At 42.3% G+C, this 12,887-nt stretch overlaps 1 long non-coding RNA gene across 3 annotated transcripts; it reads left to right on the forward strand.

Moving 5' to 3' along the window:
* Positions 1–721: 721 nt before the first annotated feature.
* On the forward strand, positions 722–4,163 carry LOC140852585 (uncharacterized). 3 transcript variants are annotated; one of them, XR_012135471.1, is made up of 3 exons: positions 722–933; positions 3,425–3,849; positions 3,936–4,163. It is a non-coding gene; the product is annotated as an uncharacterized lncRNA (long non-coding RNA). The 3 variants fall into 3 exon arrangements; XR_012135472.1 differs by lacking the exon at positions 722–933 and adding an exon at positions 1,740–1,764; XR_012135470.1 differs by lacking the exon at positions 722–933 and having other exon boundaries at positions 1,782–3,849.
* Positions 4,164–12,887: the final 8,724 nt, after the last annotated feature.

A 12,887-nucleotide genomic window follows, 5' to 3' on the forward strand; every position in this document is an offset into this window, starting at 1 on the left:
TGAGATAATACTTATCCTCAATAAGGTTATAACTTGTGACAAGTCAAATCATAATTATCATAACTTAACCTTTTAATTTCCTAATGTCTACCCATCACTCACTTTATTCTACATGTCTCTATCTATCTACTTATGCTCTGATACCATATTAATTGTCACGCCCCCGACCCGAGATTGTGAATCGAGGGTCATGGCAACCGCCGCATACTTATAGAATACTTTTCCCATAAGCATGCAAGGCATCTCATCATGATATCTTCACAAATGGTTAAATAAATTTTTCTTTATTCAATAATCAAACCTTGGTTCAAATAACAAATCAAAACTAAGTGTTCAAAAAAAATAACTGTCTGACAATGTCAATACTAAAAGCAAAACTAAAGGTCTTGAATCAATTCTGAGAAAACCCTAAATCAATGAGTTAACTCCATCTCTAATCGCTCTCCCAACCGAAATCCCGCATCATGCTAATTTTCTGGATCTGTAAGAAAAACATAAAACTTATCATGAGCTAAATAGCCCAGTAAGCAGTGTATACCTTTAACTGAATAATCAGGCAAATAATACTATGCATAACAATTCAATATGCAATTTCATGAAATCATATTCATACTGTCAATCATATTTAGAAGTCAATTCGTCATAATTTCCAATTATGCCTTTCTTCTTAATTTCATCAATTTCTTAAATTCTTCTTACCAACCATGACTATGACCACATTATCCCTGTGGCAGGGTCATAATACCGCGTATCTGCTTGCGGTGGGCTGCGAATCATCTGGCAGCCAAGTCCTTTGGAACCGCTGGTCTAACTGGCGGTTTTGTCGCTGGTCTATCTGGCGACATGTCGCTGGTCTTACTGGCGACGTAAATCCTCAGGACAGTCAATTGCCAACGTATATGCCTCCGTTGGCGGGGTCCTCAACACAGTCAGGTTGTCAATTTCATATTGTCTTTCAATTCATATATTATTTTCAAAATAATATAAATAAATGATATTCGAGTCAAATCAACCATGTCATTCTTTGTGATCATACATCATCATAATAATTATTCAACAAATAACTTTAATCATAAATAATTTCTACAATTAACTTTAATCATAAATAATTTCAACAATTATTTCAATAAATAATTTTAATCACAAACATGCATAAATTCATTTAATTCAAAATTTTACCAGATAAATTCAGTAAAAGTAAACACTACTTACCTCAAAAGAAAGTCCAAACTAGAAATTCTAGGGATCTCGAAAATCCTTCTCAGAACCTGATACGTCAAATATCATATTTTAAATCAAAATTTCATCGAATTAAAAATAACTAATTTATTAAAAATCTAATGTCTCCACTAGGATCAATTCGTCTACAGCATCCCGATTTTCGAATTAATCCCTGGACATCCTAATTTTTATTTTTAGTTTTATTAATAATTTTTTTTTTAATAATAAATTAATTCCATAAATCCTATGATCTAGAGAGAGAAAGAGAGAGAGAGAGAGAGAGCAAAGAGAGTTTCTCTCTCTCAGCCTTTTTTTTTTTTTTTTTTTTTTTTTTTTTTTTTTTCGCTTTGGGCTTTAATCTGCTGGGCTGAAACAGGTTTGGGCTATAACATTCTTCCTCCTTTCCTTGGAGGTGCATGCTGGTTTCTTGTAGAAGAAGCATAAGAGGAGCTTCCTAGATCGTTCCCGTGGATATCTTTGAAGGTCGGACATTTATGTGGCTCTTCAAGGAATCTGAAGAGATTCTATGATCATTAAATCGTGGTAAATAACTATCTGTGCAAAGGTGAAGATGAGATCTTCATGTTTATGATTTTCATATATTAATTTTATGCTTAAATCTTAAGGACATGATAGATTCGATCTCATGAGATGAGATCTACTAGATGCATGCTAGATTAGTTTGTTCCATTGCTTAAAAAAATTTTAAAGATCTAGCATGAATGCCATACGTTTTTCCTACATAAGGCTCTATGTTGGAATATTTTTGGTTGCACATTAGATGTGTGTATGGAATGCCCACTTAAGAAGGGCCAAGGACCCCAAATATAACCCTTTTTTGGAGGTCCTGGATGGTTACAAATGATATCAATACCCTTTTAGGGATGACCACAAGCTCATGATCATGTTTTTGATGGGACATCCTATGGCAAGGATGCCAAGGTTTAAACAAGGAAATATGCAAGCATTTTCATGAGCATGTATTCAATCACACATGAGGTTGTTCATTGGGGAATTCTTGGATACTTAAGCTGGACCAAGGATCCCAAATAAAAACCTTTTGTAATCCCCTTTTGGGTGAGGTCCTTGGTGTTACACTTATTTCAAAGCAGCCCATTGTGGTGTAGTCAATATCTAGGACAAAGTATCATGCACAAAAGTACTAACATGTGCCATGTCATCTCGGGGGGGGGGGTGTGGAGTGAAGATTGGCTTGGTGTGGAGGATTGCTAAGTCATATAGACCAAGGATTCAAGTCCCAGTGAGACATCGAGATGGGATACTAACCCGTATGTCAGAACAGGATCATTCCACTAGCATCCCAGTATTCTGATCGGAATGTCTTGGAACATCCTCTGTCCCAAGTATCGGGATGGATGGGATGGCAGCATATTCCATTTCATGAAAAAATTGAGACAGCGCTGTTCCATAGGATTTAAAATCTTGATATAGACTATACTGAACCAGCATGATTGATATAGATTGATCCATTTTGATAATCAGAGCACCACAGGGTTCATGCATGAATTGTTCCAGCAATAATTTGGTATAGTTCAACAGGATGGCATGGACTGGCAAGGAAGTCATATTCTGGTCAGCATTTAATATTTATTAAGTAACTAATTTTGATGGTTATGTCAAAATGATGAGAAGATTCATAAGGGTGGATTTAGAGGTTATAAGACAACTCATTGCATATGTCTCTCAGAAAGCTGTAATGCGTCAACATAAAGGATATGAAGGTGCATCTTGTATCAACATCAAGGCATAGAATAGGGAAAGAAACATTCAATTTTACACTCAGATACCTTCTCGTGTACCTCAATCTTCCCTTTATCCTGCAGTTGGAAGGCAGAGCTCCTATGTATCCAGCATTATAGATTGTTGAAGTCATGCCTATTGCATTTGTCACATCAGTATCTTTTATTATCCTCTTAATTCTAAGCATGCCATCAAAGAACCATAACCAAGAAGATAGGGTGTGCTTCCTGTTATAATTATAAAAATCTCAGAATCCATTAAGGCATTATAATTAATGAATATATGCTAAATTGCCACCTGAGAAGTTCGTTCAATGTGGTCCTTCACTCTAAGCTTGTCAATCAATGAAATATGATTTAGAATAGTAACAGGTTTGGTTTCATTTTTCTTTTATCTTGAGTTGATAGCATGTCAACGTGGTTTCATTCTCTATCCACAACAGGGTGCGGCCACAACATGTTACTTGGCATTGCATCCACAAGTCCAGGGAGTGAGTGGTAGGTATTTTGTTGACTGCAATGAAGCCGAACTTAAATCTCATGCTGCTGACACAAATCTGGCGAAGAAGTTATGGGATTTTAGCATGGGTTCGATCAGTTAATGTAAGTATACCAATGTTGTTGCTTTCTTTCCAAATGCTGGATGTGGGATTTGTATAAGCATTATACATTTACTAGGAACACAAAATGGAGGGAAGGACCTGAACCATGGGCTTCAATAACTTTGTTTACAGGTTGCATAATTTTCACATCCTGATTATGTTTTATATCAGGCTGCAGACTCCTTAAACAATTTCCAGCAGAAGATGGTATATTAATCTGCAAATATTCTTAGTTATCACCATATAACTGGAATTGCTTGTGCAAGGTATCTAAACACAACTTTGGCTTGACCGCTATCCAGATATCATGAAAACATCTTACTGATTATTTTCAGACTTAAACCACTTACAGGTCACCAGTGTCAAAGTTGTGAGCTCCAACAGTGACCAACATTCCCAATGGACAACCTTATCCGGGCACCTTTAGTATTAGCATTCCAGTCTTTTATTTAAAGTGCCTACACACCAAGCCCAAGTTTTTTATCGGCCCTGTAATGATTTTACATAGATGTCATGTTAAGGGGGAAAAAATGCATTCATCCTCGAGCGATTCATGGGAAAGGTATACTCTGATTGCGAAGCCTTTCATTGCAATCTCGAAAACATTTTTGTGGATTGGCATAACTTTAAAAAAAAAAAAAAAAAGAGAGAATAAAGCAGCTAGTTATTGGCCTATGATATAATAATCATATATCATGAGTGAGCTATTTGTAAGCAGCGGTTGCTGCTGCTGCTTTTTCTACAAAGTTAAGGTGAACAGGTTTTGATTCAGCTTAACGCTTTACGATATGCTTCTGGTGAGAGCTGGTGTGGGACAAGCCTGCATTTGAATGAGCTGCCATTGACCAGTCAGATTCGTGAGGACAATGAATTTACCAGTTTTCTTGGTAGTGAAACAATTTGTTTCTCTGTAACTCTTGTAGAAAGTTTGGGCCAATCTCTAATATGAAATCAGGTTCTTCTTGATAGGCTTGCCATGTTACTTGCAGATCAGAGGTGATGGAATGGGTACATAGCCATGGTATGTCAAAACTTCATGATGAATCTTAATTGAGGTCTATCTCTTGATGTTCTTCAGAAAAATTTGAAAATTGAGAAGCAGAGATTTAAAAGAGATGTCCTCTCTAACCAAGCCAAGCTTGTTCTTTGATTATGACCTACTGGCAGCTGGAATTAGGTCTATCTGCACTAGAATCACAAGCCAGTAACCGGAATATCCAAACTCATGGACCTCCCATGTCACGTTTTACTGTTGAATGTTAGTCAGGCGCCACTTGACGCAATCCTCTATTTTTAAGAAGTGCCTAACAACAGCTAGGACCCCATCCATGATGCAAATTTAAGAATATGACCATATTCATGATAATCTGTAACATTTTACATCAAGTTAGACGGCATCAAATACAGCCTGTTGTAAGTTTCTAGTCTTCTCAATACATATTTCCATGCTTGAATATAATTAGCTATTAACAAGGAGGCCTCATACAAGCATATACCATGACATGGAAAGCACATCGTAGATTTCTTCCACAATGAACATAATAATACCATTCCCTAAGTGAATCATTCAGTGCCCTATAACCAGCCACCACGACTGCTTTGGGTTGACTGATGCAATACCAAAGAGCAATGTGGGAAAGCTGATCCTATTGTTGCTTATCAATTTAGATGTCTAGCATCAAGCACCTCTAGAAGCATCTTGGAATCGTTTGGACCGTAGTTTCTATTAGCCTCATCTGGAACATGTTCTCGGAATAACGCCCATCAAGCCATTCCATAGACCAATGCATTTAATATGATTAATTAAATACTAAGGGCTCGTTTGAATGATTAAGCCTAAAATTCTATGGGATTCGCGGGTTGGATCAGCACAACCAACAAAATCAAGATAAGTTTTTTTTTTTTCCCCTCCCGCTCTCTCCTGGAATCCAATGTCTACAACTAAAAGCTTTCGATGTTCCATATAAAAACATGTTGGAAAATTTTAGTAGAGGATAGCTAACAGGGAAACATCCTGACTGCTGGCATATCCCAGATTAAATCTATATCAGAAAGAAACAACAGAAGAAATGCTGTAATATCAGCAAAGAACGAGAGCCTCTCTTTTGCAATTTCCAGCAAGCGTTCATACAACAATGATATGGCTCGAATGCCTCAACCAACAGCTAGGTATCCAAATTGACCAAGTCTGATGAGATAATGAATGTATTGACAGCACAATTTCTAAAAGGCTCGACCATCTTTGCAGTGCAAAGTCTGGTCACGGAATGAGGTTTCCCATCTTCTGTACAGTGGCCTTGGAGCCAAAATGGGGAGGAAAAAAGAAAGTAATACAACACAAGCACAAATCCTACTATTTCCAGATTTTTTTTCCTGATAGTTTCAATTAGGCTTTTGCTAAGCGTCTATTAATTATCAGAAGAACCTGTGCGTCCGATTGATGTTCGAGATCGTGGAAGGCAATAGTTAGTGCGGTGAAATTTCATAACTTTAGGGGCAATTTCGAAAACATATTTCTGGAGAGGTGGCCGGCCGTCGAGATGCGTGGAGCTGGGATTGAGGCGGGCAGTGCTGGGATGGATCAGGATGGGGGTATGAGTAGTGGAAACAGCCCGCGTAGGGAGGCGGGCAGTGCAGGGAAGCGGCTGCTGTGGGGAGTTGGCTGGCATGGGGAGGCGGGCGAAGCTGGGATGGAAGAAGACGATGCTGAGATGAATCGGGATGGGTGTTTGACGAGTGGAGGCAGTCGACGCGGGGTGGCAGAGCCGGTGCGGGGAGGCGGGCGAAGCTAGGATGGAGGCAAGTGGTGCTAGGATGGATCAAGATGGGTTTCAAGTAGTATGTAGACAACTGGCGCGGTGAAAAGGATATTGGAATCTATTTTTGTATTTGAATTAATTTAGGTATTGATAAAAATTTAAAAATTTAATTAGTATCTATATTTATATTTATATTTATAAAAAAAATAGATATAAATATAAATAGATAACTATTCGATCCATATCCGAATATCCGAATCTACATAAAATCTTATATAATTTTATATAGTACTTATTAATTTTTTAAAAAAATATACAATCATATAAATATATTATTAACTTGATTTATCATATATTTAATAATATTTTTGATTCTATAGTCATAAATTTAATTATCTAAGTTATATTCACAATTATATCTATACTTTTAGTATCCGAATTATATCCGTATCTGTTTAAAATAAATATTGATATAAATTTTTTCATCCGAATAATATCCGTATCCGTATTTATATTTGTCAGACAAAATAAATATAGATATGGATATGCTGATATCCAATTCGTATATAATTCGATTTCAGTCCTATCAGGGAGGCAATTAGCATTGGGAGGTGGCTAGCGCAGGGAGGTGAAAAGCACAAAGAGTTGACCAACATAGGGACACATAAGGAGCTAGGATGGAAGGCGGGTGGTGCTGGGATGGATCAAGATGGGTGCCTGACAAGTAGAGACGATCGATGCTGGAATGCATCAGGATTTAGGAGTTGCAAAGAGCAACCTCAGCCCAGTCAAATTTTTTTCAAACAAAATAAAAAAGGGTTTGCAACCGGTTCCAAAAAGTAGTAAAAGGAATTTTTCTAAGTAATCCGATCTAATGGATGGCCAGGACCTTTCCTATTTTTTTATAAAAAATTTTAAAAGAGCACCATAACCCTTTCCTTCCAAATATGCAGTTTACCACCAACCATGACCTGCTGAAAATTCAATGTATGCACACCACAAAGTTTTAATATATACATTTTAAGGTGATCATCAATCATATAATTCAACTTTGAATTCTGAGATCAGGTTAACAAGATGTCTATTCTGTGGAAAAATAGTGAGTTAAACATGTATCATTACAAAGAAAAGCAATAAAACTATGCAAATATCCTAAGTACAAAAGGAAGTAGACTTTTTAAATATGGAAAAGAAAGAAAATATAAGATTCGGATTTCAATCGAAAGAAGAATTTTATGTAAAGCGCCATTACAAAAGACAAGAAAGAAAATATGGAAAAAGAAGTAGACTTTTTCAATATGGAAAAGAAAGAAAATATAAGATTCGGATTCCAATCAAAAGAAGAATTTTGTGTAAAGCTCCATTAGAAAAAGAAAACAAGATGCAAGAAATCCATGTAAAGCCTTCTAGCTCTCCCGGAGCCTTCTTTTATGCTACATCTATTCTGGGATAAAAAATAAAACTCATTTCTAAAGTTTTTTTTTGGAGTTTTACTTCACCCTAGGCATCAAAGCGGGGCACCTATCTTAAGATTTATCACTAGGGTCTTATAGCAAGTGAAGAAATATGCTACATAGAAAAGCTTATCCAATGAGTATAGCAAGCATCTTATATAATGCGAATTATGCTAGGAATAAATTAGGATTGGTCTATTTCCATTAGTCAAACAAGGATGAGTCACTTTAATCTTTTATATAAAATATGAACATACACAAATGCACAACATACATAAATCCATTACATACTTAAATCCATCTTTATATATATGCTAGGCATAAATATTGGGATTTGTCTATTTCCATTACTAAAAGAAGGGATGAGTTAGTATAGTTCATATAAAACACAAACATACTTAAATGTCCAACGTAAGTTTCTAGATATGCTATTTTATGCTTGAAAAAATGTGTTTTTGTATAATGAAATTTAGGGGAACTATACCATCGAGTTATCCAAATTTCAGTTGTATCAATTTGATCAATGAAGTGGCAATTGAGTAAAATCAAGAAAACAGATAAATAGAGCTCAACACCATTTGCCTGTGGCTATCATGTGACTACATGTGACCCATAAACAATCTAACATGACAAAATTAAAAATGGGCAAAAGTCAATTAAAACTAAAACAAAGAGGATTCAACTAATTATGTCCTATTCCTCCATCCCTCTCAATCTAATAGTTTTAGGTCTTCTTCTTTAGTGCTGATCGTGTCTTGATTTGCAAAGCTTGTAACTTGCTCGATGAAATCAACCATCTACCCATTTTCCATTGGAATTCTATTATCAGTGTGAAGAAAAGGACTAGCACAATATTCTCTGTTAAGGATTTTCCCAAATCAAAGGTACGATGACAACTTGAAAGGTACGACATTAAGAAAATAGATCTATGATTACGAGCATTAGGATTTGAATGGATTTTTGCATGTAGGGATATGTATTTTATTTATGGATTAGTTGTTTCAATGTTGATATTTTTTTTCTCTAGGGTTTTGTCATTTTATATGTTTAGTGGTTTCCTAATCTCTGTTTTCGAATGCTGAAATGCTAAAAATATCTGGCATTGTATCCTGACATACTAAAAGGCTAGGGCTATTGTATAATGATTTAGTAGCGGATCCCTAGTGTTTGCTTCTACTTGCTATAGGACTCCTTATATTTGATTTAGGAAGTTGAAAGGTTTATTATAAATATTTCAGTGGACCTCTAATGTCTTCACTGGATTATTGTCTAATGGTTTAGTGGACCCACTGTGTCTTGTTTAGAAATACTTTAGTATTATTATAGAATGTTTCTATGAATTTTTTATTTCTTTGCGGCATGGATATAGTTGTTATAGTTATTGTTGGTACAAAAATCCGCTTGCGCCGGAGAAGCTGGAGTCGAGGGAGTCGCGGTCGCCGCCGGAACCTGCAAAGGAAGTCTAAACCGGAGGTGGGGTTGCTCCGGCAAGACCCTCCGACGCTCAAGTCAGTTCTCTGCCTCAACAAGAATGGAGTGCTCGAACGGAGAATCTAGCAGAGTTTTGAGGTAAAAAATAAGAGCTTATAGAATAACGTATCTGGGACCCCCTTTTATAGGCAGAGGGGGTAGTAGCCTGATAGCGATATCTGTAACCGTCTGGCAGTGGGCTGCCCAGGGTCAGGCGGAGTTTGTTGCAAAGAGTAGTGGAGTGGACCCGTGGCTATCACCGGGGCGTACCACGTGGAGTCTGCCGCGGAGAGTGGAGCGGCATCCGTTGTCGCGACTTGCCAGCGGACGGGAGAATCGCGCGGTATCCGTCGCAGGAAGTGGAGCAGTGCTGTGACCGTTACTGCGGCCTATCAGGGAGTGATGGAGCTGCACGGAATCTGCCGCAGAAAGTGGAGCGGGATCGCGGTGGCTGCTGTGTCGCGCCTGGGAGTGCAGATCCGTCGGTTGAAGTTTCGGCAGCGGTCGGAGCTGATGACGGAGTCCGGCTCCCGCAGGAGTCCGGACGGAGTTCTCCTGCAATTAAAATCAGGTGTGAAGTCCGGCTCCCGTAGGAGTCCGGACGGATCTTACCAGCAGTTGAAGTTGGCGACGGAGCCCGGCTCCCGTAGGAGTCCGGGTGGAGTCCCCCTTGAGGTTGGAGTCGTGGGTGGAGCCCGGCTCCCGTGGGAGTCCGGGCGGAGTCCTCTCGGAGTTGAAGTCGCGGGCGGAGCCCGGCTCCCGTAGGAGTCCGGACGGAGTCCCCTGCAATTAAAGTCAGGTGCGAAGTCCGGCTCCCGTAGGAGTTCGAACGGATCTTACCGGCAGTTGAAGTTGGCGACGGAGCCCGGCTCCCATAGGAGTCCGGGCGGAGTCCCCCTTGAGGTTGGAGTCATGGGCGGAGCCCGGCTCCCGTGGGAGTCCGGGCGGAGTCCTCTCGGAGTTGAAGTCGCGGGCGGAGCCCGGCTCCCGTAGGAGTCCGGGCGGAGTCCTCTGCAATTAAAGTCAGGTGCGAAGTCCGGCTCCCGTAGGAGTTCGAACGGATCTTACCGGCAGTTGAAGTTGGCGACGGAGCCCGGCTCCCGTAGGAGTCCGGGCGGAGTCCCCCTTGAGGTTGGAGTCGTGGGCAGAGCCCGGCTCCCGTGGGAGTCCGGGCGGAGTCCTCTCGGAGTTGAAGTCGCGGGCGGAGCCCGGCTCCCGTAGGAGTCCGGGCGGAGTCCCCTGCAATTAAAGTAAGGTGCGAAGTCCGGCTCCCGTAGGAGTCCGGACGGATCTTACCAGTAGTTGAAGTTGGCGACGGAGCCCGACTCCCATAGGAGTCCGGGCGGAGTCCCCTTGAGGTTGGAGTCGTGGGCGGAGCCCGGTTCCCGTAGGAGTCCGGGCGGAGTCCTCTCGGAGTTGAAGTCGCGGGCGGAGCCTGGCTCCTGTAGGAGTCCGGGCGGAGTTCCCCTTGAGGTTGGAGTCGTGGGCGGAGCCCGGCTCCCGTGGGAGTCCGGGCGGAGTCCTCTCGGAGTTGAAGTTGCGGGCGGAGCCCGGCTCCCGTAGGAGTCCGGGCGGAGTCCCTGCAATTAAAGTCAGGTGCGAAGTCCGGCTCCCGTAGGAGTTCGGATGGATCTTACCGGCAGTTGAAGTTGGCGACGGAGCCCGGCTCTCGTAGGAGTCCGGGCGGAGTCCCCCTTGAGGTTGGAGTCGTGGGCGGAGCCCGGCTCCCGTGGGAGTCCGGGCGGAGTCATCTCGGAATTGAAGTCGCGGGCGGAGCCCGGCTCCCGTAGGAGTCCGGGCGGAGTCCCCTGCAATTAAAGTCAGGTGCGAAGTCCGGCTCCCGTAGGAGTTCGGACGGATCTTACCGGCAGTTGAAGTTGGCAACGGAGCCTGGCTCCCGTAGGAGTCCGGGCGGAGTCCCCCTTGAGGTTGGAGTCGTGGGCGGAGCCCGGCTCTCGTGGGAGTCCGGGCGGAGTCCTCTCGGAGTTGATTCTGCTGAGAACTTCGGCTGTGGGTATTTTTATATCCAACACCAGTCCCCTACTTTCGAGTTTGAATTTCGAATGAAGAAAGTACAGAGAGATTGGTATAGCCGAAGTTGTCCCCTCGAATCCTGTGCATGGCCGCCCCCATATATTTTGGCATTAAATGTGCGCGTGCTGGAGTCTTTTCGATTCGGGGCGATATGAAGGGACCCTTCGAAATTCCCGCGGTACACTGGCCCAGGTATAGCACCATAATGGCTCTGCCGATTCGTCAGCCGCTTTTAGCCGCCCGCCCGGGGGAGTGGGACACGTGTCGGGCGCGGGCTGGCCTGGGGGGATTCGCGATCATTATGGCGCCGGATCCCAGGGTCTATTTAAACCCGTCCTCCTACCTTTAGGGGCCCTATTCCGTTCCAGAGTTTTATCAGTGTCTGCCTTCCCTTCGAGAGCCCTATTTCAGTTGGTATCTTCTCGAGCCGTAGGCGCCCTCCAAATCGTCCCTCTGGTTCCTCAGAGCGATCTAGGTTAGTTCCAGCACCTTCAACCTTCTTCCTACTGCTTAGGGACCTCTTCTTTGCCATTATTTTTGTATTCCTCCGAGTTAGTTTCCTGTGACCCCTCGCCCCTCATCCTGTCCGTCTTCTTCAGGATCTTTAGAGCCCTCATTCAAAGCTACTCGAAATGTCGTCCGGCTCTTCTGCTCCCTGCAGTTCCGGGAGTTCTTCCGCCTCAAACCCCCCAGGTCCCTTGCTCTGTAGATGAACCCACGTCTGGGCTGGGCTCCGCCCGATTTTTGCACCGGGCGCTATTCCATGTTCCCTGACTCCGGAGGAACTCTTTCTGATAAGGGTTCAGTATGGAGTTCCTCCGGAGTACGACCTGGAGCTGCCTAGCCCTTCTGACCGGGCTAGCACTCCCCATCCGGTCGTTTTTGTCTGTATCAGGAGGCGTTCCATGCCGGACTTCGACTTCCACTTCCTTCCTTTATTGTCGCCCTCTTCTGCTTCTTAGACATCTCCTTGGCTTCTGTGGCCCCGAATTCTTTAGGTTTCTGATAGGATTTTTCTCCCTTGCCACGTAGTCGAGGTCAACTGTCCCTCTCCCTGTTTAGGCACTTCTATACTTTCAAACGTCATCCTTCGGCGAAGGATGGTTGGTACTTCTTCCCCCAGTTCGGCAAGAAGGGGTTGCTGAAAGGTGCCCCTTCTTCAATCCACAATTGGAAAAAGAAATACCTCTTCGTCCACTATCCGACCTTGAGGCTGGGCCTGCCCCCTTGGAGCTCTCTGAGGATTCTATCCGCTGGGCCCCCAGCCTGGGGAGGATGACCTCCAGGCTGCCCGGAAGCTTCTTTGCCTACTCCGCTCCTTCCCTCCCCAATCTTCTGAGGGAGTAATTTCTGTTCAACATTGGCCTGAGCCCCCAGGATCCTGCGAGTACTTCATCTCTTCCCTTATCTTCTTTTCTTCTGCCCTTCTTCTTCTTCTTTTTTTGTCACTCTTCTTCCTTCCTCTCCTTTTCTCCTCTTTTTCTCTTTTTATTTTTTTTTGACCCTTGATTGATTGGTCTGCTTCTTTTCCTTTCTCTCTCTCTCTCTCTCTCTTTTTATTTATTTTTATTTTTATTTTTTTTAAGG

This window comes from Elaeis guineensis, chromosome 11 (assembly GCF_000442705.2).
Source record: "Elaeis guineensis isolate ETL-2024a chromosome 11, EG11, whole genome shotgun sequence".
Classification (NCBI taxonomy): domain Eukaryota; kingdom Viridiplantae; phylum Streptophyta; class Magnoliopsida; order Arecales; family Arecaceae; genus Elaeis; species Elaeis guineensis.